Source organism: Sturnus vulgaris, chromosome 4 (assembly GCF_052056855.1).
Source record: "Sturnus vulgaris isolate bStuVul1 chromosome 4, bStuVul1.hap1, whole genome shotgun sequence".
NCBI classification, from domain to species: domain Eukaryota; kingdom Metazoa; phylum Chordata; class Aves; order Passeriformes; family Sturnidae; genus Sturnus; species Sturnus vulgaris.
In genome coordinates this window covers 17,527,486-17,554,519 of record NC_142246.1, presented here as the reverse complement: position 1 = coordinate 17,554,519, position 27,034 = coordinate 17,527,486, and the positions used below count along the sequence as shown (strand labels likewise).

Below are 27,034 nucleotides of genomic sequence, written 5' to 3'. Positions count from 1 at the left end.
CTTCATAAAAAGAATTTAGAGAGGTGTGTGGGGGGTTTTGTTTATCGGGGGAGGGATGTAATTAATGGCTCACCATAGCATTTTCAGCTTATTTTCTCTCTTTTCAGTAGCTGTATGACCTAAAATTATATAATGGGGAAAAAAACTCAGAAGGGTTTTTTTGTACTTTCTTACTTTTAGCCAAGCAGATCCTTGCACTCAGGTCTTCTATCAGGTCTTCTAATTTGTACAAAATCAATCATAAAAATTAAAAATGATAGAATCCTGTTAATCCTTCTAGTGAGGGATTGTTCTTTTCTCATAAACATCATTCTTCTTGTAGGTTAGTTTTGTATGACTCTCTTGACAAGAACAAGAATATTCAAGAGGATATTGCCTCTGATACATCATTTTAAAGATGACCATATAGATGGTTGTAAGATCAAGGTTAGTGTCATTCATTTGTCTTTCAAAGGTCCCAGTATCAACACTCTTTGTTTCAGTTCAGAAGTGGGTCTGAGTATAATGCATTTAGTTGTCTATAATGCATTTAGAAATAATGTTGTGCTGATTTTGAAAGGGGTGTCATTAAGGTGGACATCTCAGGTCTCTCACTACATCTGCTGATGGCCCCTGAAATCTGTGTCTGCTGCAAGGCAGGGACTGCAACAGAGAAGCTCCTTTTAGCACATGTTATTTAGTAATGTAATATCTTATACAAAGGCCAGTTATTCAAGCTGTAAATGGAAGAGCTGAATTGCCCCATAAATTTGAGGCTCATTGATGTGAGTTGCTTCTAATATTTCTATAGGGAAAAATCCACTTATTGATCACTTGGGCACTGTCTTACTTCTGACATTAATTTAGTTGTAGATTAGGTTGGAATGTATTACTTTCATAAAGATCCTGAGTGGCTGGAGTCATGCAGTAAAACTGAAGCACAAATACCAGCAGACTGTATGGCTCATGACACCGCCTGAAATAGCAAGCAGCACCAGTGAGCTGGCGTGCTTTCAGTTCAGCTTCCACTGAGAAGGCTCATTACAATAACAAACAACAGGTAGGGCTTGAGCAAAATAGGTCTCTTATTCGAGCTGCTCAGAGATCATCTGCAAAAGTCTCCCTGTAGGTCCTTTAGGAGGAAAAAGGAGGCTTCAGCAAAGGATTTGGGCTACTTTATGTCCAGCACTGGAATAGTGTCACAAGGGATTAACAGAGCAAATGTGTGAAGCCAGCTGTAATCTTGGGGGGGTTGACTGAGTGCCAGGTGTCTCCAAGCTCCTCCATCATCCCCCTCCTCAGCTGGGCTGGGAAGAGGAAATACAACCCTCCTCCTCTCAGAGTCCCAGAGAGATGGGGTGGGTATGAGGGGGGTTTGGGGTCAGTTCATCACACTTCATCTCTGCTGCTTGCTCTTTTTCTTGCTCTTCCCCTGCTCCAGCATGGGGTCCCTCCCATGGGAAACAGTCCTCCATGACCTTCTTCAAGTTCACACTAACTGCTCCAGTGTGGGCTCCTTCCACAGGGTGCAGTCCTTCAGGAACAGGCTGCTCCTGCATGGATCAGCAAGGGGTAATAAGTCCTACCAGCAAACTTGCTCCAGTGTGAACTTCTCTGCTGTTCCACAGATCCTGCCAGGAGCCTCCTCCATCGTGGGCTTTCACAGGATCTGACTCTTTACAGCTCATCCACATTCTCTGGCATGGGGTCCTCCATGGCTGCAGGTGGATCTCTGCTCCATTGTGGAACTCCACGAGCTGCAGGGGCACATCCTGGACCACAGGATCCTGCTCCACCTGCTCCAACGCCCTCCAGTGCCTCCCTGCCCTCCTCCTTCACTCATCTGGGTGTCTGCAGGGCTGTTAATCCCATAGGTTCTTCTGGTTGTTGTTGTGATGCCTTTCAAAATCTAGAAACAAAACAAGATACTTTCGACACAATGTTAATACAGGAAGTAATGTAAAATCAGGTCTTTAATTGGAGGTCTCCAGGTGCAAATGTGGCAAAATGCACACATGATACAGGACTTCTGCAATTTTAAAAGTTTAACAAATTAGCATATTTGACAATGGTTTCCAATTAGAAGAGCAGTTAGTTAAGTAATATCCCCCCTTTTGATTCTGCCCCATTTGGAGGCCCTCTCTCTGAGTTTCTAGCCCCATATTTATTATGCCTAGGATACATGGTAAAAGAAAATAAGATATCCTTTGCTAAAGAGGCAAAATTAAATAATATTTCAGGAATATGACATAATATGTGTTAGAAGGTTAGCTTGTTGTTCTGAAATGTAGGGGAAAAGGGGTAAGAAAAGTGCTGGCAGTTATTGCCATGTATTAGAAATCTACAAAGCTACAAATATATTAAACATATATAAAAAGCTTAGGCCTCAGCTGCAGAGCAGTTTTTGCCCCCTTCTTAACCATGTTATCCCAAAGGTGGTACCACCTTTGCTGATGAGCTTTGCTTTGGCCAGCAGCAGGTCCATGCTGGAGCCAGCTGGCATTAGCTCTGTCAGACATGGGGGAAGCTTCTGGCTGCTTTTCACAGCAGCCACAAATGTTGTCCCTCCACTACCAAAACCTTGCCACGCAAACCCCATGCAGTAGGAAGGATTAGCATTGTCCAGGAATTCTTTCAGTGGCAGAGGAGATCTCCTTAGAAAGGTCAGGAAAGGGCGCAGTGAAATAAAGGCCATTTTGCTGCATTAGCTGGAATCTGTGGCTGTGCTAGGATGGCAGGAATGGGGAGTGGAGTTCTCCTGCATTTGGTCAGTCTCTCCTAAATCTTGATGACAAATCTGCTTTGCTGGAGTTCTATGAGAAATGCTGATAAGCGTTCTCCATGCAGCAATATGTGCCAGCATCCTCTTTTGTATTCTCTCTACTGGTTCTGGTTTACTGAGAAATGAGGCAGCATCTTTGGCTTGATCCATCTGCCCAGGCAAAGGAAGGCAGATCTCCCAAAGCTCACTGCAGTGTGATAGATGGCCCATATTCCTGTTCCCCTCATATGATGAAGGGTTCCTCTCTTCACAAATTGAAAACATTGCCTTCTGCTCCCTGGAGTGGAAGAGTTGATCACATTAGCTCTGCTGCTCCTAACAGAGTCCTTCAAGTCTTGCCAGAGCAGGATCATGAGCTTGAAGGCAATTGCGTGACTTGTTCAGCTCCTTTTGGCCATACCTGAGATTTTGGGACCTGTCTTGCTTGCAGGTTGGAAAGATTTAAGTGGTAGATAGTGAATGGGTGTTTAGGTGAGAAGGATACAGAGAAATAAGATTGAATTCTGATGTTTACCTTTTGGTCTCTTTGCACTGAGAATTAGAAATGCAATAAAGCTATAACTGTTGTCAACCCTGAAAACACCCTGACCAGACATGTCCAGTATAGCCTAGATCAAGAACAACAGGTGCCTACCCAGGTAAAGCAACAGGATTCAGTGTTGATCTGTAAGGCCATGGGAATTGCAACACCTCTTCAGCCCTCCAGTGCACCTAGAGTAGATGGAGCCCGGGCTCTCAAAGTGGCCAGCACCAGCTGCTTTCAGCCAAGGATGGAGAAGTGTTGGGTGATCATCAGGGCAATCAGACATGTCATCCTGCATTGCTCCAGCTTGGCACATACTGTGAAGAACATATCTTTGTTAGTGGTGTCTGTGTTAGGCTTGAATTGCTTACTATTATAGTTGCACTAACACTTGTAGAAAGTCAATACGTTCTTTCCCTCAGGCACTTCTTTCATCATTGAGTTCCACTCTCTAATTACATATTTCTGAAAAAACGTTTGATTTTGTTGATTTGAATCTGCCACCTTTGGCTTTTGTTGTATGTCCTTGCCTTCTTTTGATAATCAGAAAGAATAGACCTGCTCCTTTTTACCATTCCCTTCTTTAGAAAACTGTATCATGTCCGGTGCTAATCATTTTTCTTCCTGAAACTAAAAAGAAAAAACAAGTTTTTCTGTCAATTTTCATAGGAGGGATTTTCCATGTTCTATTTTCATTGACCTTCTTTGACCTACTTCTGCAAAGTGGAGTGAGGAATATGCAGTAATATGCAGTCTTCAGCTGGAGTCTGGAAGACATGTATAAGTGTATTCCATTATATGTAATACCAGATTTTTTCTGCATGCATTCTATTTTCACTGTTAAAAGAAAAAGTTAATGCATTCATTTATGGCAGGTCATGATTTGTGTGTGACACAGTGTGTGACACAGGGGATTTTGTAAACAGGGGCCTGTTAGAAGCAGAAATATGTACCTTGATGAAGTGATATCTTGCATTGAGGGGAGACCCACAGCTGTAAAAAAACTTAGAGTGTGAACTCAAGTTTTCTGTTTTCTCTTTTACTATCCCTGTTCAGCAGGGTTTCCATTGGGTGCCTGGCCTAGGATGCTACAGCAGCTGGGGTCCAGATCCTGCTACAAAAGGTGGGATCTAGAATACTAAAGACAAAATATCTATAAACTCATTAAACTGTTCAAGAATATAATACTGTATTGAGATCAGAAATCAGGTATTGAAATCAGAGCCAGAGAATAGTGCAGACACATTACAATCAGATGGCCACTGTCTTTGTGACTCAAGTCCAGCAAAATGAAGGGAATTCAGGATGAAGAGAAACATGTTTGGTTAATATTTCATTTTCAACTTGTGTCAAAGCAATTTAATTGTTCTCTTCCTGCTTCTTCTTTTTGTCCCCCTCTTCCTCAGTGGTGCTGTTTAAGGACAGAATTTCCAGCCTTAACCCTGAATTACCTTCCTTTGGGGTTTCAAATTAGAGGCTGGATAATGCTTTAGCATAAGGGGTTTTGTAGTTTAATTTATTTTTGTTGGTAAAGAATATTCATCACTCATTTAATCCAGAAGGTATCTATTGATTCCTTTCTCCTCATTTGGTATTTTCTGACATTTTATAGCACTTGCTATTGATTTATACAAAATCTGTAGTCCAAATGTCCCAAGGAGTGCTTTATTCACTTGTCATTTGCTGTTTTTCTTAACTAATAAATTTAACAGCCATGTACATCCAGTCTGTTAAGATCTCGTGGCTCTGCTTTCAAAGAGATGACAGTCTGGCACTAACAAATGAGTAATTCTTTCAGGCAGGAGCTTAAAAGTTGCAAGATAGGCAAGACAGAGAAACAAGCTCCTTCTTGAGTGGTTATCAGACAAAGCAAGCTCCTCTACTCGAAGGACACTTAGGTTAAGGTAGGGAAAATACAGCCCTGCATCAGCCTGTGGAATGTCACACAGTGTGCTGCTCTAATGGCAACTTTATTTTTAGCTTGTCAACAGGTAATCAATTTAGGTGGCACATGCAGCAATACATATGAGAACAGGTACATCTAGGCTGCCACACCATCAGCCTGCCAGGTGCTGTAGTTCTGCAGCTGCAGCAGGGTGCAGGGAGCTGCCTGCGCCAGGAGCAGGAACTGCCTTCAGCAACCAAAACCTCTGCTGGGAGTAATAGTCTAATCTATACTTCCAGAAGTGATCAGGGGATTTCATGAGCCCAAGTTTCACTGAAGAGGAATGAATCAAGTCTCCTTTTCCACTGGTACTTTCCAAGCTAAGTTTTAAGTTTGGGAATGAGATATGAGCTTTGTGTGATCTCAGATATATGGGAGAAGATGCTGGAGTCTTTTGTAGCAGGGACCGGGATGAAAGTGGGATCTATGGAGCTCTGAGTACTTAGGAGGTTCTGTATTGGGTCTGGCTGAGATGGAGTTCGTTTTCCCATAGCAGCCCTCACACAATGCTGTGCTTTGCATTGGTAGCCAGAAAGGTATTACACACTTCTGCACTGTGCGTGGCTCAGTCTTGGCCATATGCACTGCACAGAATGTGGGCATGGTGTTCAGAGAGACAAGGTGACTGTAAACTCTGTCCAGAAAGATACTGACTCTGCATAGAGCCCAGAGTGGGGGATTCTACTGCACCAACTGGGCCATTTGGGCATTGGGTGCACAGGCCTGGGAGTCGCCCACAGTTCCTCCTGCTGTTGGCAAAGGCATGTCCATGGTGGGGGGAGTGATGGTTTGTGTCAGCCTCGGCTAAAGTCAGGTGACCTGCTCTCCATAGGTCCCTTTCTTCTCTTACCTTTAGTAAACGGACCTTAATCAGGTATGGACAGGTGGCATTTACATTCCACAATGCAATTGAGATGAATATCATCATCGGAAGCTGTCCTTGCTGTGTTTGGGACATAACCTGAGTACTGCAAGTTTGACAGCAGTTCCCTGTGGAATGCTCTTTGCTGTCTCTGGGCTGTTATGCAGACACCTTAAAGGTAGCCTGACTGATGAGAAAGAACACTGTGTGAGTAGCTTTAATATAGGCTGTGTAGGAAATTATGTAGCTATGGCTTGGATTTAGTTCAGGGAAAACTTATATTTTACCTTCAGAAACCACTGTATAGTTAAAAGTTAAGATGTACTTCAGGATTTTCCCCTTTCATATATTACCATGCAGTGCTCCTTGATTTGAGTTATACTTGAAGACATTTATAAATTCTTCCTCTTCAGTTTCACAGAAAGTGCTAGAGGGGTCTCTTTAGTTTGAATCTCATGCCTCCATGAGTTAAGGGGCCAACCACGAGTCTGGCACTAACAACATGTGGTGTGCTGAAAACTTATGATCCAAGAGGCAGAAATGCATAAAGAAGTTCTGCACTGAGGGATCCCAGGGTTCCCTTAGTAAGTTCACTAGTTCTCATCGTCCTCTGACGAGAAAATTCAGAAATGAGGGTTATTGCGAAGCTGCAATGGGTAAGCATGGCAGGAAAACAAAATTGTAGAAAGAACTTCATGAATACCAGGTAATAGACTTCAAGGTTTAATTCATGTGGAACTGATAACAAAGATCAGAGTACAATGTTTGGTTTGGGAGAAGGAAATGAAAGGTGGGCATATCTAGGACTCTAAGGAGAACATAACACTTTGAAAGAAATATGTTGAAATGTTGTGAACCCATTCTGTGCTGTGTCTGAGATGACCTCACCATAGCTTTTGAAGGAGATGGAAAAATCACTTTTGTTTGTCCTTGCATCCCTCCAATAACTGTATCAGTTAGTCTACTGGTATCCAGCACAGTGCTGCATCTCCTAATTAGGAGTGGAGTTCAGTTCTCCACTAAAGACCCTTTGTAGCACTGATGTTACCAGGAGGCACCCAAATACTTTCCTGCTTCATTGTCATTCCTGGTTGTGCCATTGGAGATCCCCAGACAACCTTGATGTGGTGATGTATCATCCTGACTATATCCAACGTAGGTGATGCTACTGGGCTCTGCTGGCTAGGCAGGGAAGGGCTGTGGAGTGTGAGAAGCCAGTCCTTGCCCAGAAGCAGCACCCATTTCACAGTTCAAGTGTTTAGAAAAACCAGGATATGCTTGGGTAGCAGTTCAGCATTCAAAAACACCTTTGTGTTTTTCTCACTTTTGTTTCTTCATGCTGCTGCCAGCTATATAGTGGTATCACAGTGATAAATTGGGGATATCTGAAAAAAAAATTAGCCTGTTGTTAAGAGTCAAACCCAATCCTCAGGATGGATTTCCAAAGCATCCCTGTTAGCTTGTAGTGATAAATCCGTTCTCACAATGTTTCTTACTATTGGAGATAGAATTGCAGCAAAAGCCTTTTAGACTCAAAGCTGTAATATCCAGAGATGTTTTGTTTAGTGCAAAATCAAGTATGTTGTATTAACTTCAAGCAAGGTACATTTGAGCTGAGTACTGGATTATGGAGAATGATGTATAGAGCTTCTTTAACTGTGTAGAGTTAGATTTGATTCCTAGCAAATAAGTGACAGATTCATACATAGGGGAAAATTGAAGTTCTCATCTATATATTGTTTTTATTATCTTTTCTTTGCTTCAGGCTCTAACATATCAAAGACACTGTGGGTAAAAAAGGTAGTTTGATTTCCGTCAATAAACGTCTTCATATTCTTGCAGCTCATGTGCAATTTTGGCTATTACATGGTGGTAAAAAAGACAAGGGAAAATCATGAAATAATTCATTGCAATCCAGAGGAGCTTAGATTGGGAGCATTGCTAATATTTACAATTATCACCAAGCCCTTTCTGTGTGCTATCCATCTTAGATTTAGAATTATGCTTCTGGCCCGGTAAGAGTATGTCGGTATGTTGGTTTGCATCTGTCTGTGCCATATGCAGAATAAGACAAGATTTCCTCCTGCTTTGTTTTTAATTTTTTTATTGTACCCCTCCAAAATCAGACCAGCTGTTGCCTAGATGCTGCCTTTCGCAAATGTCAGCACTCTTAAAAATCTCAAGGATTTGTTATCTGTGTCGTTACATTTTGTTATCATCTGGGAGGAAGATTTTGGCATTGGCAGTACTGTGGGCCCTTTGTCACCCTGCTAATGTGGATCAGGCACTCTTTTGCTGCTGAACAGTGGGTGGGTAGTGTTACACGCAGGGTTACACCAGGGCCAGGCCAGTGGCTTTGGGTTAGCTTTGCCTGATGTCTCTGTTTTATTAGGTAAAATTAATGTTTTTTCACCCAGACAGCAGATTTATAATAATGTATGAATGAAAAGTCCCTTTGCATCTCTTTGTTGCCAGCCTGATGCTCCCTCTGTGTCTGTGAAAGCATCTGGCTATTTCTGGTGTTTGTACTGCTTTACCTTGTGCTGCTTGGTCTTAAAATAAAATATCTGTACATGTAAGAGGAGCTAGTGTCCATGCACGCTTCCGGTATGTAACACAATTCCAAAAGTCACACAGAATGCAGCAGAAACCCACACTGCCCAAGCTTCTCTGATTGTTTAACTAACAGGAGAAAGGAGAGGAAAAAGATAACAACAGAGGAGAAGTTCGGAGCTGCAGGAAGAAGGCTCACGACGTTACCACAGTGTGGAGCAACATACGCTAAGTACTGCTTGGCACGCTCAGTTTTATGGCACAGACATTGTCAAGCTGTGCAAGACCCCAAATTTTTAACAATTGGTTTATGTGAAGCCTGAGAAAATTTGACATGTTTTCCAGCAGCTTGGAAGAAATGTGTAAAGGGAGGGGCTTTGTTTGTGTTTCAGCAGCCCTGTGCAAAGGTCTGGCTCAGCCTGGGGAGGATGGCTGGGATCTGCAAATTAAAATCCCCAGAAGAAAATATGAACCTAAAGATTAATCAATTTCTTTTTGTCTGCTTAGTAAATAAACAATGTGAATGACAGTCAACACTTCAAAAAGAAAACCTTATCCTAATAGTCATAAACTTTATGAATTTGGAAGTTATCATAGTGTATTATTTTCTACAAGAAAGAGTTGTTTCAGCTAAAAGCATAATTAAAAATTAATATTTGATTTTGTACTGAAGCAGTACTTCCAAAGAGTTTGTTCCTTGTCACTGACTGAAACCTTGATTTCCATGTGCAGTGAGCACAATGTTTTCAGTTAATCTGTAATAAATGCTAAAATGAAGTAGCAGGAAAAACTCTGGGGTTTTTTGGGGTTTTTTTGGGTTTTTTTTTTTTTGGTTTTTTTTTTTAGTTTGGTAAAAAAACCTAGAGGACCTTTTAAGGAGTTGATGGGGAGACTAAGCTGTCTCTTGATGAAAGATGATGGTGCTTGGTGAAGGAGTAATAAAGAACATCATAAGGATAGCCTGGCCATGTTCAGGGTATGTAGCAGGCATCTCTCAATGTGATGCACAGAGAGCAAGTGGAAGCAGTTTTTTTATAATAGCTTACATTGGGACTAATTTTTTCTGGTTTGGGGTTGAAATACTTGTGTCCTGCTGAACCCATTTCTGCATTGCTGAACCTGCGCTCTGAAAGAGCTCAGCAGCCAGTATGGTAATGAGCCCATTTCTATCAAAATGGCCTGTATTATTATTCATGTTTATTGGCTGCAGAGCAGTTCAGGAAGCACTTTTCAAACAGACACGCTGAAGTATTTTCTTTTAAACAGACCCAGCAGCTATTTGTGTTTTCTTTGCTCGAATCCACACCCCCAATGCAGTCTTAATTATAGTGACACCAAAAGAGACAATTATTGCAATATGTGAAAAAGACACTTTTGGGAAAGGCTTTGGATAGTATTAGCAGTTCTACTATACTTTACATCTAATTAGGGCTGTTCCACAATGTCAGAGCCCTCTGTCATTAGCCTGCGAACTCCCTGGCTGCAGCGATGCATTTGCCGGACCAGCGGGAGCGTGTCAGACCGCGGTCACACTCCCCCAGATCTTTTCACGTGTGGATCCTTCGTGTCGACCCTTTCACTCCCCTCCCATTCCCTCTCCCCCCTTGTCTCCCCCCCACCCGTGGTGTGACATTTTCTTCATGACAGTCTGTCACCGAACTGCACTTGCTGCTGCCTCGGTAAAGGCTTACAAAGAGAGTGTAACAGCCAGTGGCCAATCGAGTTTGTGCAAGCTCCATCAGCTATGGATGAAACATCCACGAGAGAGAATAAGGACTTAGAAGAAAACTGGATAAAAGGGCTGCGACGGGAAGCTAGCTGGCAGGTTAGTGATACAAAGATGTATGCTTGCAAACGGATTAAAGCTCAGCACTAAAAATCTCTTGAAGTTTTTTACCTAAGCATATGTGAAACGTGTATGTTTATTTGTAGCAATGCCTGAAAGCATATTCCTATGAGACCGGTTATCATTATCTTCTTATTTTCTTAGAAAGAATAGTTTTACGATTCCAAAGCTATGTATTCCAAATTGTAGGGCAAGTAAATAGTTTTATAAATCTGCAAACATCACTAAATGCACACTTGCTTAATAAAGATCCTTGCAATAACAAGTTGCAGGTGCCTACTGTAGTATCAAAGGAAATATGTGCCTTGTGTCTGTATATATGCAAGTTTAGTCCATTTAAAAATAATAATAGACCACCTGTCAGCCTGTTACTTAATTCTGTCATAGAAACTGTAACAATGGATTTCTTTCAGCTTCTTTTAATGAGGCAACATCTTTAAATGCACAATGCTTGTTTTCTTTATCATACTGGACTCACAATATGCAATTCAATCCAAAGGCAGCATTTTTCATTAAAGTATGCAGAGCAATAGGGTTTACAATATGCAGTACCCTTCTGGAGTTTGCAGAATTAGATACTGTTTCAGACCTGCTAAGCCCCACTGAGTGGTTGTGATTGCTCTTTACATTACATCCTAAGCATCGTCTGTGCACTTTTTTCTGCTCTATTGCATTTTAATTAGTCAGTCAACAATAGACAAGAGTTGTATAACCAAATGATTTCTTTTTTTCCCTTTCTGCTTCTTACAAGGAGTTTTAAAAGATTATTTTTGTTGTTGTTGTTACTTATTACTATATTTTGGTTATGCCATCATACCAAATTCAGAAAAACTGGTGGCTTGAGTTTTCCTATTAGGTGAAGCTGTGCAAGAGTCTCACCTTGGTAAGAGTTACTGCAGCAGTCTAAATGCTACAAAGTGTGCTCCCTTACCCCAGAAGAAAAGCTGGTTTAATTTGGTCCCCTTCCTATAACTTTGTTCTGGAGAAGGAAATACAAATGTCTTGTCGGAGGAGATGATACTCTGTGCAGTACTGCTTGTGGCTTGTGTCATGGTGCCTTTCTGTTTATCTCTCTGCATCACTGACAAAATGAAGTATAAAATCAGGATGTTGTAAATATCAAAGCCAAATGATCCCTTTTCTCTACAAAGCTGTGAAAGCAGGTGTGTGGAGGTAAAGGAGGAGAGGTGGTCACAGTGCGGGCACAGCATGGGAGACCAGCACGGCCCTAAAGGATTGGGCTCCACAAGTGGGTGAGGGAATGGAAGACCTGAAGGTGATGAAGGAAAAGCAGGAAGAGATCTGGTGTGTTGGAGGTACCTGCAGCTAGCTTATGATCTGGAAATCTGTCCTGCTTCCCTGGTTTGTGCTGTTTCTGCTGGGTCAGATGAGTGAAGACTGAGTTGGGAAAACATGGAAGTAATTTTCCTCTAGTACCTGGCTGCAAACCAAGCATGTCATGGCAAGAATTAATTTCCAGTCATGTGCCTCTGCCTCCTTTTTGGGTCAGGGAGTGTCACACCATTACACAGTAGTAGTGGCAGCACAGTGAGGGTTGGAATCAAATGTGCTGTAGGTGCCATACCTACAACTGTGAGATGGACAAAGGTGGAACCTTATCTCTTAGGAGACGTGTACCCTACTACCTCTGCATGGGTGCTCAAATGTCCCTCTCCTTCCTGGGCAGAAATGCTGACTTGATCAGCTTGCCTTCAGCAGGAGCACAGGAGGGCAGTTGTAGTAGATGTTTTGCCTAGGGACTGTAATTCTGTTACATCTGAGTGAGATGTTTAGAGAGGCCACTGGGAAAGGGTTATCCAGTTCTCATTCTGATTGTAACTCATCCCATATTTCTTCACGCTCTAAGGTCTTCAGAAGTCCCAGGGTAGGGCAGAGCATCAGTTTTGAAAGGAGCTGATTTTAGAGTGAGTGCTGCAGAGCCAGAGCTTCTCTTCAGTCCTGTCTGCTGGAGAGCTCCAAGGTGATGGCGTACATCCTTTCTTCTTAAATGGGACAATTTTTTTTAGCACTAGGGTCTTATATCCATATTTAGTCTCCTAAATAAGTGTCCTGGTTTTCTGAAGTGCTGAGTATCCTGGGAAGCCAACAGACATTTCAGTTTTCTTGGGCTTCAACATGTGAGACCTGTGCCTCAGAGTGTGTGGTGGCTGGTCCTGGGGTCAGAGGCAGGCTGTGGTGTCACATGGCAAGCACCATGGAGTGGCCAGTGTGCCAGTCTCCCTCCTGAAGTGAGAGACATGGCAATTCTCACTTTGCACTTTGAAAAATCAGGCTGCTTATTTAGCAGGCTAAATATAGGTTAAGCAGCCAAGCTTGAGCATCCTGCTTTAAAAATTCTGGTGATAGTCGTCATTTATCATACCTTTCAGCCAGCACACTCGTCATGCTGTGAGAGGCCTGTGCAGTAGCACCATGCACATGAATAAACATCAGCTACTAGTAAAAGAAGGAAGAAGTTTACAGTTTTTCTTTCAAGTGGATATACAGTTTGGATATAGATCACATTCTCGCTCCAAAAGGAGTTAAGTTAAAAAAAAAAAAAAAGTGCTAAAATCTTAATTCTGTTTTTATCACTGAACTTCAAATTTTTGTCTTATGTTGTTCTCATAATCTTGGACTTTTCTGTAGTGGTCTATATCTATTTTTGACTTTTTCATGGAGAAAGGTGGGATTTCTTGTTCCTCTTACCAGACGTTCAGAACAGGTTTTCAAAACCTCCTATAACACCTTTTCCTGATGTTTCCTTGGGAACAGCTTCTGACATCCGACAGATCTATAGCTGTCACAAAGCTAGCACAGTTTTACCACAGACCAGGCACATATTTGGGTGACCGCAACTGTGCTGATAGACTAAAGGTTAAGAAATCTATAAGGGTCTGGATGTCAATATTTAAAGAAAAAAGTCCTGCATATTTATAGAAACAAATGGATTTTCTTTCACATTTACCCATCCAGGGAAAGTTGTGCTCTCTGAGATGACAGACTAACTCTAGTTGGTTTAAAAGTGAATTTTTCTTCTGCAACTGAGAGCAAACAGTAATCCAAATGTTCTGATAAAGGAACAGTGCACCAATCCCAGCAACTTGTCAGAGCCAGGAATCCCTCTGCTGATAGTGAGATCTTGAAAGCCACAATTTTCTTCTTAATTGATGGCTCAATCAGAGTATGGCCTCTGTCTCAAGCTTACATTAAGCTTTGTCCTTGATGTGCTGAGTTACTGTATAGCCTAAAATACACTGTCTATTGCAGAGGGAGGGGTACAGAGCAAGAAAGATTTAAGTCATTCCAGAATAATTTGGGATCTTTCATCAAGATAGGCATGCAGTTGATGGAAAACAGGCATTTTTTCAGAGCCTTCAGCAATTTGATGATCATTTCCTATGGAATAATAAAAGCAGACATCTCTTGCCATTTTCATTTAATTTTTAGTTCTCATAAACATTTGTGGAGAACAGGAGTAATTTGTCTGAAATGAGAGCTTATCAGGCTTTCAGAGGGCTGGGAACATAGCAACACATGGTATAAAGTGCAAGAGAAACAATAACCTCTCTTCTCCTTTTCAATATGGCCCATAAAGTTAATATTAATTGGAAAAGAAGACTGGGTAATCACTGTATATGTATGTGGGTTATATGTGCAGGTGTACATCTGTCCATCTGCATGGGCATGGACATGTTGTGTGTTCACATCTTCAAGGTATGGCAGTGTTGAAGAGTGAATGTTTTGGAAAGGGAGATTTAGGAATCTCTCTCTGAAGTAATATGTAAAATTTTCGTGTTACTTCCTGTTCTGTCTAGATTAGCCCTTCTTAAACCTTTTAAAATTTCCAGTTCCTAATTGAATAGTTTCATAAGTATTTGCTCTCAGATCTACGAAAACAATGCAAAATGTTAAGCCATCAAAATTTTTGGATTTTGTTTCTTCCTTGTTTCACAGGGACATAAACGCCATTCTGTGATGATAGAAACACAAGCAAAAGAACCTGCAGATTCTTTTTTCTTTTTCGATTTTTTTTTTACTAATCACAGTAGTGCTGGTGGCACTGTTGCTCTGTGCTGGTGGTAGCCAAAGCAGCACTATTAAACACCTGGTGATTCTAGCGTGGAATATAATCTGCTACTTCTCGTATTATTTCACAAGAATTCCCTGTGTTCCTCCATGCTGCTGGATGTGAAAGTACTGGAAAATCTTTCTCAGTTGCTCAAAGAAGGCAAGATGCAGGTGCAGTATATCCTGTAGCACCATTGTACTGTGTTTGCTGTAAACACTAAATGACTTCAAACAGTGAAGTTGATAAATTTTGTGTGTGTGTGTTTGGAGCTTTTTCGTTGTTGTTTTGTTTTGTTTGGGTTTATTTTTGGTTGGTTTGGGTTCTTTTGGGTTTGCAGAAATGAAGAATGGACACAATTCAGTTATCTTAGACCAGTAACTTCTTAAACTTAATTTTTTATTGTTCTACGGAATATTCAGTTTTCAAGACAATCATTGTAAAAAGATCTACTGCTGAATTAAGTGTGTGTATTTTACTGCCCATTTTAATATATAAGGTCCATGGCTGCAGACCCCATGGTCCAGGGATGGGTGAGCTGGATGGACTTCCAACCCCTCCATCCACATGGGTTACCATAACAAAGGCTATTGTGGAGGCTTCACAACATGATTGTCAACTGAGCAAAGCATATAAACTGGAAATTCTTTATCAGTTCCGCCTACAGTTGCTGTTTTGGCTGTTGCTTTATTTGGTTTCATATATGTAACATATATACATGATGCTTTCAAGTGTGATACTGACATAGGGAACTGTTACCTAGGAGCATTTGTGAGAAAATGAATCTTTCACATAAGGTAGAGGCTGTTAATGAATGGCAGTGCAGTTATGTCTTGGGGTTGTTAGATTCTGGTGCTGGTATTTGAGTGACTGTGATGTGACAGGGGCAACCTCTGACCTTCCAGAGGCCATGCTAGTGTGCCATGAGGCACTGGCCTTTGGCACAGATGGACACACTGATCCCACTCCACGCTGCTGGCAGTGATCACTTGGTTCTCAGGTGTGAGGGTTAGGCCCTCTGCCACGAGGACAAAATGATTTGCCTTATTTTCATCACACTGGAGGAAGTGTTCTCTCCTTGATGCTACTTATCAAGTGGAGCAGAGGAGGAATATTTCCTCATGAGGCAAGACAGTGTCAGTGCTTCTAAAAACTGGGATCAGGCTTGTAGCCATAAGAAAAGAGACATAGATGCACCAGGATAGTCTGAGGTGTCTTTTTGATAATAAAATACCTAATTAGTGTAAAGAGAGAAAGGACTGACGTGATATTGTATGGACTGTAGTTTTAGAAATCAACTGCCTTGAGACTAAACCAAGGGAGAGGTTCTACCAACCTCGGCTATTTAATACCCTGTGAAATACACTGTGCATGCTGTGCTTAGCTTGCCACTGCTCAGTACTTTAAGCCTGTTCATAACCATTCACAGCACTTAAGATGTAAAGATACACTCATCCCTTGATAGGACAAGGTCAATTATTCTCAATTTATTGCTGGTACCAAAGCGTTTATGCAGATTTATTTGTAAACTGATTTTTATGTTTTTCTACCATTAAAGACATTTGATAGTAAAAAAGAACATTTCATTTGAAGATTACTTGTTCTGTCACATATTTATATTAAAAATGTGCATGCATGTATTCCTGTAAATGATACAAACTCTATCTTTTGGTTTTGCCAGGACACCACCTAGCTTCTTTTAAACATGCTAATAGAAGGCTATGCTGTCCTGAGGTATGAATGTGAAGTGTGCTGATGGGCGGACATCTGGGTCTGAGAATAACCTTTTTCACTGGGTTTGTTCTTAGAATCATTCATACTTTGTGTTTTTCCCTGCACTACTAGGATGAGCATCTAGAGCCACCTTTTATACTTCCATCTTTTAATTCCAGTGCTGTTTCATAAAATCTGTACATGGGTGGCTCTGTTCCTGCAAAGCCTTGGGAGGCAGGATTAAATCCATCCCTGTGTAATGAACCACTTAAATATGTGCCCAAGAAAAGCCTATATGAACTTTCTTGATAGAAATACAGGGTGGAATGGAATAGAATTAGAATAGAATAGAATAGAATAGAATAGAATAGAATAGAATAGAATAGAATAGAATAGAATAGAATAGAATAGAATTAGAATAGAATTAGAATAGAATTAGAATAGAATTAGAATTAAAATAAAGACTCAGTTGGAATGGGCCTACAATGTCCATCTAGTCCAGCTGCATGACCAGTTCAGGGCTGACCAAAAGTCAAAGCGTTTTACCAAGGGCATTGTCCAAGTGCATCCCAAACACTGAGGGGCCTGGGGCATTAACCACCTCTCTAGGAAAATCATTCCAGGGCTTGACCACCCTCTTGGTAAAGAAATGCTTCTTAATGTCCAGTCAAAATGTCCCTTGGCACAGCTTTGAACCAATCCCTCAGATTCTGCACTTTGAACCAATCCCTCAAGTTCTCAGGGAGAAGAGATCAGCGCTGCTCTCTTCACCTCCTCTCCTCAGGAAGCTGTAGAGAGCAATGAGCTGCTGGTTTGCTGATAGAAACCTGAGGGTTTCCTGGCTCATGCTGTGCTGGAGATTTTGTTCTGTACCTACTCAGATCTTCTAAAAATTTTTATTCCTGGCAAGGGGCTTATTTGACAAGTGACAAAAACAATCAAGTAACATTTTTGACTGTGCTGTATGAATAACTTTTTATTCTTCTCTCAAAATCTATAAGGAAATGTCTGTATTAAAGAAGTATATCTCAGACATAATCTTTTAACATATAAACCATGTTTAATTTCTATGAATTATTTTTTTAGTTCATATGAAAGCACTGGTTGCCATCATGTACTCAGGTCTCTAGTGTTATCACAGTTTAAATGTTCCCTGAAGGCTTTGCACTGTGGCTGGTCTGCTTTGTGTCAGACTCGGGGCAATTATATGCCAGCTCTGGAGGCAGATAGTTGGCGCCTTAGAAGAAAATTTCACCTCCCTCTTCCCAGGTTATCCCAGGCAGAATTTAACCTGTTTACATTTCTTTGCTAATTTAGTCTTTTACTTGCATAGAAAATTACTGCCAGGCATGTCTGAAAGAGGTGAACAAATTATCTTCAAAGGAAAATAAAACTTTTGGTTGTGTGACTGGTCTTTAAATTATGTTCCAGTGTATTTCAGGTAGGGATGTGTGGCCACCATGCAGTTCAGAGTTCATGAAACTTCTGGAATTCATGCATGTTCTCGCAAAAAAATACTGTTGGGTTTTCTCCCCCTCTGAATACTTCTGACTGATGACTCATACATCTCTCTTGATCCTATCTCCCACAACATTGTGGCACAGAATTCAGCACTCATCTTGCTGTGGCTGTTGGCTCATCATTTTTGTTTTGCTGGGGGATTTTCACAAGCCCTGACTCTCACTCTGAGCTGGGAAGGAGGGCAGTTGGTCAGCAAGCTACCATTGGCATCTGCTGGCCCTTCCCAGGGCTCTGGGAGGGCAACCTCTGGGAAGAGTCAGCCAACACCCAAGGTATAACTGTCTGGGCACTCCTCCAGGTGCCTCCTTTCACTCTTCTTTCTCCCCACCCACTTCTACTGGCAGATAGTAGAAAATGGTAAGCTTAGCTTTTCTGAGAAGAATTCTCTCTTCTAATATTGCTGGATTTAGGAACACTCATTGTTTGACACCACAAATTACATGACTAAACTTGGTCTTCAATAGGAATGCTGCACAGTTGTTCTACACAAGCTATTGCAGATTTCCTTGATCACTTTAATTGGAGGACAGGAGGTCTTCAACATTTTAAATAGCTGACAGAAGTATCTGTTCTCAACCCCTTCCCTCTAGCTAAACCTGTGATGTGTCAAATCTGTCTCCAGGACACAGACAGTGCTGTACTTTTGAACTTTTACCATATTATCCGCTCTGCTTTGCCCTAAGCTGGTTTTCTGGAAAATGAGATGGATTTTGCTTCTTGGCAAAAATAACTATAGAGAGCTGGAAAATCCAAATGAACTGATACATCTTTTGTTAGAGCTACTTTATTACCAAGCAATTTCTTTTTTTTTTTTTTTTTTTGACGTTCATAGTATAGATGCAGTTGTATATTTTCTCTATTTCGTTTTTATCATAAAGTTATCCAATAATACATCTTTTTATACCTGATGTAGAATTAATTTCAAAATAACGTAATGAAAGAGGTAAAACTTCATATTCCATGTTTTGGTTTTTGTAGGAAATTAAAAATATTTCGGAAATAGATTTTTTAACTAATAACATGAATTATAGCAGCTGATAAATGTGAGATTAATAGCTAAGAAAACAGTCATTTCAAATGGATAATTTAGATTTTTATCATTTATTAATCATAAAAAGTAAACCTGCTGTATAACTAATTCTAGTTTTATCAAGAAGATAAATTGTTCTAGCTAATGAATGTATAGATATTCTATGCCAAAGGCATTCGTAGGAATCTGTTAATCATTTAACTGTGTCATGGCATATGCTTTGTCTTCATAAAGCAATTAAAACATATAACTTTTTCCACTGAAAGGCATGTTGGTCTTCAGTGCCTACAGCAAATTAGGACAGCATTTGTCTTGAAATACGCTTCAGAATTGCAGATACAGAAATTTAATGGGGATAGTGTCTCCAGGTAGGGAACCTTGCCAGGCAGCCTGCACCACTGCCATGTGAAGGAGGTGCCATTTGCAGCATTTCAGGGTGCTGATAGAAACTGGTCATGTGGGCTGAGTGCAGGAGGGCTTGTGAATGGTCTCATCCTAATCAGCTGGGTGTACTTCCCTGCTTAGGGGGAAATGTGGGCATAAACATGTGAAAATCTCTCTTCCATTTAAAATCTTTGGGATGGGGCCTATCTGTTACATTAAAATCATGTAAGAAATTACCTCACTGGGACTTACTCTTGGCAAGGGTTTAGAGATGCTGCTGTAATACAAATAATGGTGCTGATTGCTGCTGGCCGTTTTCCTGAGGTGGCATATGCAGTTGGATCAAAGCTAGAGGTTAGAGGGTAATAGTTGCACTCAGGGTTATTTTTAGTCCATCCTAGAAGAGAGTGAGAAATTTTTAAAATGGATTTTTATATTTAAGGAAATTATAGCTTTGTGGAAAAACTTCCGACTATGACAAAAACCGGGAGACAAGAGGGTGTTTAAATCTGGGGGCTGGATTTCTATATTCTGGTTGTTAAAAGCTGTTTGCTGCATCTTCTTTCTTACTTCTGGTGAGCTGAATGAAAGAAAAGTGAATGTGTTTAGGTTTTATTCACAGCATTGTTGTAATGTCTAAGCAATACAGAGAGAGATAGACAGAAAACCGACAGTGGATAAATTAGAAGACAACAGGCACTTAAATATGCAGCTGTAGCTAATCCAGCTCTAAACCACATTTTGTTAGGCTGGTTAATGACTTGTATGTTGCTGTACCACCTATACTGTGTTATTTTATTTATATCTTTAATACATTATCAGTAGGCGACATTATGGGTAAAGCGCTGTTGCTAAAAGAGAAGGAAAAATTATAGTTATTGCCATAATAAACAGCTTGAGAATATCTTTTTAAGAAGATTGCAGTGATATGAAAGGAAATAGCATGAGATTGCAACATCAATTATTTAGAACAATGTCATTATATTCATTTTTTACCCTATTTCTTTTCTCAGAGGCAAAGTTCAGTCTTTACAGCATCAGGTTTCTGGAGGCATGAAATGCCTGCTTGGGTCAAAAGTCCATGGCTTTCTGATGAACCAGGTCGTGAGATTAAGTGGGGGCATGTCCTTGCATGGGCGAGGCAGAAGTTCTCCAGAGGTGGAGATGAGGGGGTGCCCGAGTGCCCCCGGCCTCGCTCCTGTGTGTCCCATCCAGCAAAACTCTGCTGGACAGGAGAGGTGCCAGTGGCCTTAGGTTTTCTGGGACTTTGAGGAAAATAGTAATTTTAGGCCATCTTGCCCTAGTTTTAGCAGGCTTCTGGGAATAAGAAAGGGAAAATGGATCTTTGTAAAGACTTAAAGAATGTTACTGAGAGGGAGGGGATGAAATCGGGTCCTTATGGAGCACTGAACCTGGTTTATAAATGGAGTGAGGAAATGTAAGTCATTGTGCACTTCTAAATTTGGGACTTTTGTATGGATATTACTTAACTGAAGACAGGAACCTTTCCTGAAAAAGAAAATGCAATTGTGCCAGGCAGGTAGGAATGCTCAAGTTTCATTAGAAGTGAAAGTAAAGGCAATAAGCAAACACAAAAATATATTTTTTTATTTTTCCTTCTTTTCCCCTTCCTTTTTCATTCTGTCCACAAGTAGGAATTACTTCATAAAATAAACTAAGGAGGTGCTACTAAGCATGCAGGTTGAGAACATCACACCTCTTGTTTATATTGATGTTTGGAAACAATGCTGTGAACAATCCACTCAGCAATAGTTTTCCCAGTGCAAGTAAAATTTTCGGTGGCACAAACCTTATAACAATAAATGATATTTTATATAAATGCTGAGTGAATACACAAAAGCTGCGAATACAGTTAGGATAGCTGCCACTGCTTAAAGGTCAGTAAAGCATAGCATTAAACAGCACATTTTGTGCTCCCAGACACGTAACCCATGATAAATTTTATGCAGTACATTTCTGAAATATCTACGGACACATTTTCGTCAATAATTCACAATCCTTTAAAAGCCTTTTTTTTCCTTTTGACAATCGATATCAGGACACAGTGTCTATAAAAGTTGCTGGTACTGGACTTCCATGGTCAGTTTAATTGGAGGACAGATGATGCTGAACTCCTACAGCTGCTGCTATGTCCCCAAGCCCTTCCTTCCAGCTAAACTTACGACATGCAAGTCCAACTGGCAAGATATGTACAGGACCTTTAGCCAAGTGCTCTGATAATTTTCTCCAGGGGAGGTTTTTATTACTTGTTGTCTCCCTTTGCAAGGTGATGGGTTTCTAAAGCAAGCGTAGGAGGACTCAGAATGCATATTAGGATGAGATATTTAGTGGGAAATGTCATCCCTACTACACGATTTTTTCCTGCTTCTGTTTGCTAGTGTAAAGTCAGCAGAAGTAAATTAGCTGGCAGATTTCAATGGAGAATGTTACCTGTGTCCTCTGCCAGATAGCATGTGGAGTGCCAAATTAGAATTGATTTCTCAATAAAATTGAGTTCAGCCTCCTCAACATAATTTAAGACAGAATGACAAAATCTCTCTCACTCACTTTTTAATTTTATTATTTTTGGTCAGTTTTGTTCCTGGATATTTTTGCTGCCCTAATTGCTTGTTATTATCTTCTTCCTCGAATCTTTTCCCTTGTCCAGGAAAGCAAAAGCTCATCTGCTTTTATAAGCAATTGAGGACTAAAGTAAAAGGGAAAGGACTTCTATGCATCACCTCCCTTGCCTCTCCTCACACTCCTAAGACTCTTCTGGCAGCCAAGCCAGGAGCACAAGTTCTCTCTCTGTGCTGTGACTCAGATGCTGAGAGTACAACAAGCTGTTTACAGTCCCATCCTCATTTCTCCTTCCCACTCACAGCACGTTGCTTTGGGAACCACCAACCAACCTAATTAAAACAAATTTTTCCTATTGTGGGAGCAATTCCCCAAATGCTCCGCCTCGCCAGAATCATGCTGTGTCTGCTCAGTTCACTACCTCCATCCAGCTCCCAAAGACGCTCATCTTACTGTAAAGAAAATCAATGCCTTCTAATGTGGCATTAGTTCTTAAATTCAGCACATTTATCACATATACTTCTACAGAACCTGAGGTAATATATGGAAGTGAAAAAAAATATATCTTCTTTTTAAAAAGACTTGCAGAGTAAGTGGCTTCTGAAACATTAGCAGTGCCTGTTACATGACTGGGTAGAAAAGCTATTCAGAGCTAAATAAAGCGGGGTTTAGGTGGGCAGGCACAGGTGGAAACACAAGATGGCAGCACTGTAAGGATTGCAAAAGATCTGGAAGTGTAACCACCACCTGGAATTTGCTGGCTTGATTTCTGCAGCAGAAAAGGCATTGCACCCATTCGTTATGCCTGGCCCAGGTTTACAGCCTCGCAAGGACAGCAAGATTTCAAGATGTTGTGACTGTCCTCTTTCTTCAATGACCAGGACCTGTTTCTCACCCCAGGTGAACTCCAGCAGGAGAGGTCAGTGAGGTTGCATGGCTGCGGCTGCTCAGATCAGTCTTCCAGAGCACTGAAATCTTCCATCCCTTAGCTCATTCTCTGGAAACCAAAATATAACATGGCTTCAGAAAGCACAAGCGTTCATCTGCTGTCACTTGTGTGCCTGTAGTGTCTTGGGTTGAATGATGTATGTTTCTGCCAACCCTGTTTTATCAAAGACAGAGTTTAGAAGGAGCTCCGAGCAGCATAGTAGGTCGGTGGCATTCCTCAAAATACTTCTCTTTTTCAGCTTCTCAGTTTTTCAGTTTTTTGTCCCTGCCTTCTATTTCCACCATTTTCTAGCTTTATTTTTCCATCAGAGTGCCTGGATCAGCTGTCTTTACATCCCCTCTTTTGCCCATTTTTTGAGACCTTCATGCAAATTCTCCCTGGATGTAGGGGTAGGAACATGACTCTACTCCTTACCTTTTTTTTTCTTTTTTTTTTCATATGAGATTGGTAGTTCCTGGAGTATTCAGTCTCCTTTCTGTTCTTTAACCATCCAAACCATACTGGTAGGTAGCTGCTCCCCATGCTAGGCTCTCCTTTCTTTCTCCCCTTTGCTTCTCCTATGCTGTGGTTCTAGATTTCTCTGTTCCCACCTGTATCCTGCTTATTTTTCTCTATCTGCATAAGCACACCTGGAGCATAAATCCTGCTTTACCAATGTTTATTACTAAATCTTTAAAAGGACTGGAAATACATAATGCTTTTTGCTACAGTTTTACTTATTTGTGGAACAGTTTTTTTCTAGTAAGAGCCATAAATAAACTCAATTTATACCACGAAGTGCAATGTAGGTATCAAGCCACCAAGTGGCTGCCATAACTTTTGGAGAGAGTAAGTGTTCAGGCTGTGAGCTCTCAGGCATCTGAGAGCAGTGGCAAACACTGGGCATATGCTTAATTTTAAGTATGCCAGCAATGGAGTGGAGATGAGGTAGACTAGTTACACACTCAGTTTGCATCATACTCTAAACTGCCCGTGGCTTGATGGAGCACCTGAATTGCACTCTCAGGTCTGTAATGGAATAGAAGTGAGATAACTGAAATATTGTCTAATTAAATGAAACACTTTTGTTGGGGTGGAATACTTCTGTTTCCATCTGTCTCCAGAATATGGGAGTAAGAATTTAATTTGAAGGGCTGGTTGTCTCTCCTTCAGTGTATATGCAGACTGGCTGGTGGACCATGTGGGTGATGGCTGTGCTTTCTAGGATTGCTGCTGCTCGAGAACAAGATGATGATCTCAGGTGATAGTGCTGAGATGTAAGGGCTGAAATGGAAAAGTACTCATCCACCTCTGGAAGATGCTGTAGCAGAAATCTTTATGCTTCCCAGTACCCAGTTCTTTTGTCCAAGAACTCCCTTGATTGCTTCAGTCAAAGGATAGGAGGGGCCAGATGTTGGTGTAGTACATCCATTAGCAGGCTCAGAGTTCCCCTCATCCCGATGGATTTGGTTCTGAGATCTCCCCTGAATATAGGCACAGGTTTGAGACTTGCCCTGCTTTAATTTTTTCCTCACTGGCTGGAAAGAATAAATGGATTAGCTAACACTTTTGAGAGGAATCTTCCTGGCAGTTTTTGAGTCTCAAAATGTCGATTCTCAAGGCTGACTTCACAAGAGATTTAATCCTATCTCTTGCCAGCAGTTTGAAATTACCGTCTATGTTTATTGTATTTAAAAAAAAAAAGAAAGAAAAAGAATAAAAAAAAAAAATTCAAGAGAACAGGGATTTGTAAAGGTGGGTTTTGGTGACTGAGAGCTTATCCCATAGAGTGTGTATAGTGGGATGTGCAGGGTACAGCAGCAAAGAAAATGAAAAGTGCTAGGTCATCCTGTCCTCTTCTCAGGCATACACGTATCCCCTTGGTAGTGCAGGTTTATTTGCAGGAATGCTTTGTCCCTGAGTCACGCTGGTTGGGGAGAGGCTGTTACATATGCAAAAAGGAAAAGAAAATATACTTGGGTGCTTTGTCTTCTAGAATGTTCACCATTTCCCCAAACTAGCTATTTTTGGTGAATAGGCTTGAACATGTCTAGCAGTATATACACCATGTGCTAAGTGTTTTTATTATTTAGTGTTTTATTTTCTGTTAATGCATTTTTTAGTAAGTATTGGGATTTTCAACACTTCCTTTGGGAAGCTATTGTGATAAATTCTGATAGATTTCACTGTAAGAGTTTTTCGTGACAGCTTGTATTTTCCTTTCCTTAATTGCTGCCTGATACTTCTTCTTGTGTCCTCTTGTACCTAATTATAAATGTTAAAACGTCAATTTAGGAAAAATATCAGGGGAGGTTTCACAAGGGTCAGTGTGATCACAATATTGTTTAATACTTTCCTAAACAATATATAGAGAAATACAATTTGCAGATGATGCCAAATTAAGAGGGATCATAAACACAGTGGAAGGCAGAGAGAGAGAGAGAGATAACAAAAGGATATTGAGAGTTTAAAGAACTGTGCAAAAATTAACAAGATGAGATTTAATTTAGATAAAATACAAGGTCATACACTATGGGAGAAAAATACCAACTACATAATGGAAGATGCTGGTTGGAAAACAGCAATAATGGTGATATGTTTTACATTTATGTAGCTTCTTTCATCTTACAGAGTCCCAAAGAGCTTTACAAATTATATAAATTAATATAGAAACTACACATAAGGATTATCTTATTCTCCACGGAGACACCTCCTGTGTTGGTGCAGAATATGACAGCTATTCAGCTGAACTCTGCAGTGATGTGTAACAGTTCAGGACAAAATATTACAGGTCCCCTTGAAATGGCAGTAAAAGTTAACAGAAGCCAGCATTTGTGCAGCAGAGCTGCTTAAAACTGTTCCTCTGATGAAAACTGCCAGAGCTTTTTTTTTTTTTAAGCTGCAGATGATCAAGATCTCAGTTTTACATCTGTCTTTACTGCAGTAATGCAGAGATGAACCCACTGACTACTGGTAGACACTGGCTGCAGAAGAGCTCATTGTGTGAGACAGTTGGGAAAAGCCATAAGTTTTTTAGCTGGAATAAACAAATACATATTACCTGGGCGTTAAAGAACATTATCTGTAGTTAGTTGAAGGCTATTCATTTTCACATGGATAGGGAAGTTTAACTGGAGGGTGTATGAAATGGGTGATAGGAAGGGAAGACACTTGAACTGATGGTTGTGGGATCTGGCCAAAAGGGAAAGATGAAGCAGATGGAAAATGTAAGTGATAATAGAGTATAAGAACAAGATGTGGGATTAATAACACAAGAAAGGCAACAGTGTGGAAGAGGCCAGGGTTAATTTCTGTAATAGCTCCAGTGTTGCTCACCATGTCCATGTTTTCCAGTGAATAGACTTTAAATTGTAGCATATCAGAAAAGTGCAGCAGAATTTGGAAGAATACCATCGTATTTGATGTCTCTGTCCTGCTAACTCTGGGCAATATTACAAAGGTGGACACAGATTTTGAATTTACTCACCTTTGATATGTTTGTGTCTCACAGTGTGTCTCCCATTGCAGGTTGTGTGTAGGGTGGCTCCTCAGAGGCCAATGCTATGTTATTTTCTGACAGTCCCATGTCATCATAGAGTGGCTGGTGGCACAATTTTCCCAGTGGGATGGGGGACCTGCACTCTCAGTGCTTGCCAGCCCTAACACACATGTGCTAAGGTGATCTCCAGAGGGACAGATGCTAAGGAGCATGTGGCTTACAGGGGCCTGGTGTGCTCATCCTGCTCTCTGGGGAACCAGAAGTCTTTGCAGGATTCATGTCTGATACCCCTGATGGAAACTGCAAAATCAGGTCATTCCCTAGATGACAACCAGTTGCATATGTCAGCCAAGGAATGGCTTTCTAATTGGGAATGACTCGGAGCCGTTTCAGGCATCATGTTTGTTGTAGGTTGACTGTGGCTGGATGCCAGGTGTCACCTTCCTCTTCAGCTGGACAGGGAAGAGAAATATAACAAAAGTCTCCTGGGTCAAGAAAAGAACAGGCAGAAATCACTCACCAATTACTGTCAAGGGCAAAACAGACTCAAAGTAGGGAAATTAGCTTAATTTATTACCAAATCATTCAGAGTAGGATAATGTGAAGTAAAAGCAAATCTTAAATCCAATTTCTCCCCACCCCTTCCTTCTTTCTGGGGTCAAATTCAGTCCCAGATTCTCTACCTCATCCACACAGGGGGGCAGGGAATGCAGGTTGTGGTGAATTCATCAGACATATTTCTCTGCTGCTCCTTCCTCTTCAGGGGGAAGATTCCTCACACTCCATCTTACTCCAGTGTGAGGTCCCTCTTATGGGAAAT

General features: G+C 40.9%; 1 protein-coding gene across 2 annotated transcripts in view; it reads left to right on the top strand.

Annotated features, from left to right (window-relative positions):
• Positions 1–27,034, top strand: part of PPARGC1A (PPARG coactivator 1 alpha) — a 361,945-nt gene that overhangs the window by 179,461 nt on the left and 155,450 nt on the right. The window contains exon 1 of one of the 2 annotated variants that reach the window (XM_088163226.1): positions 10,390–10,469. The exons of the other annotated variant lie outside the window; for it this stretch is intronic. The gene's annotated coding sequence lies outside the window, so the exon portion shown is untranslated. Of the gene's footprint in view, positions 1–10,389; positions 10,470–27,034 lie in introns of those variants that run through there. 2 annotated transcript variants of the gene reach the window in all.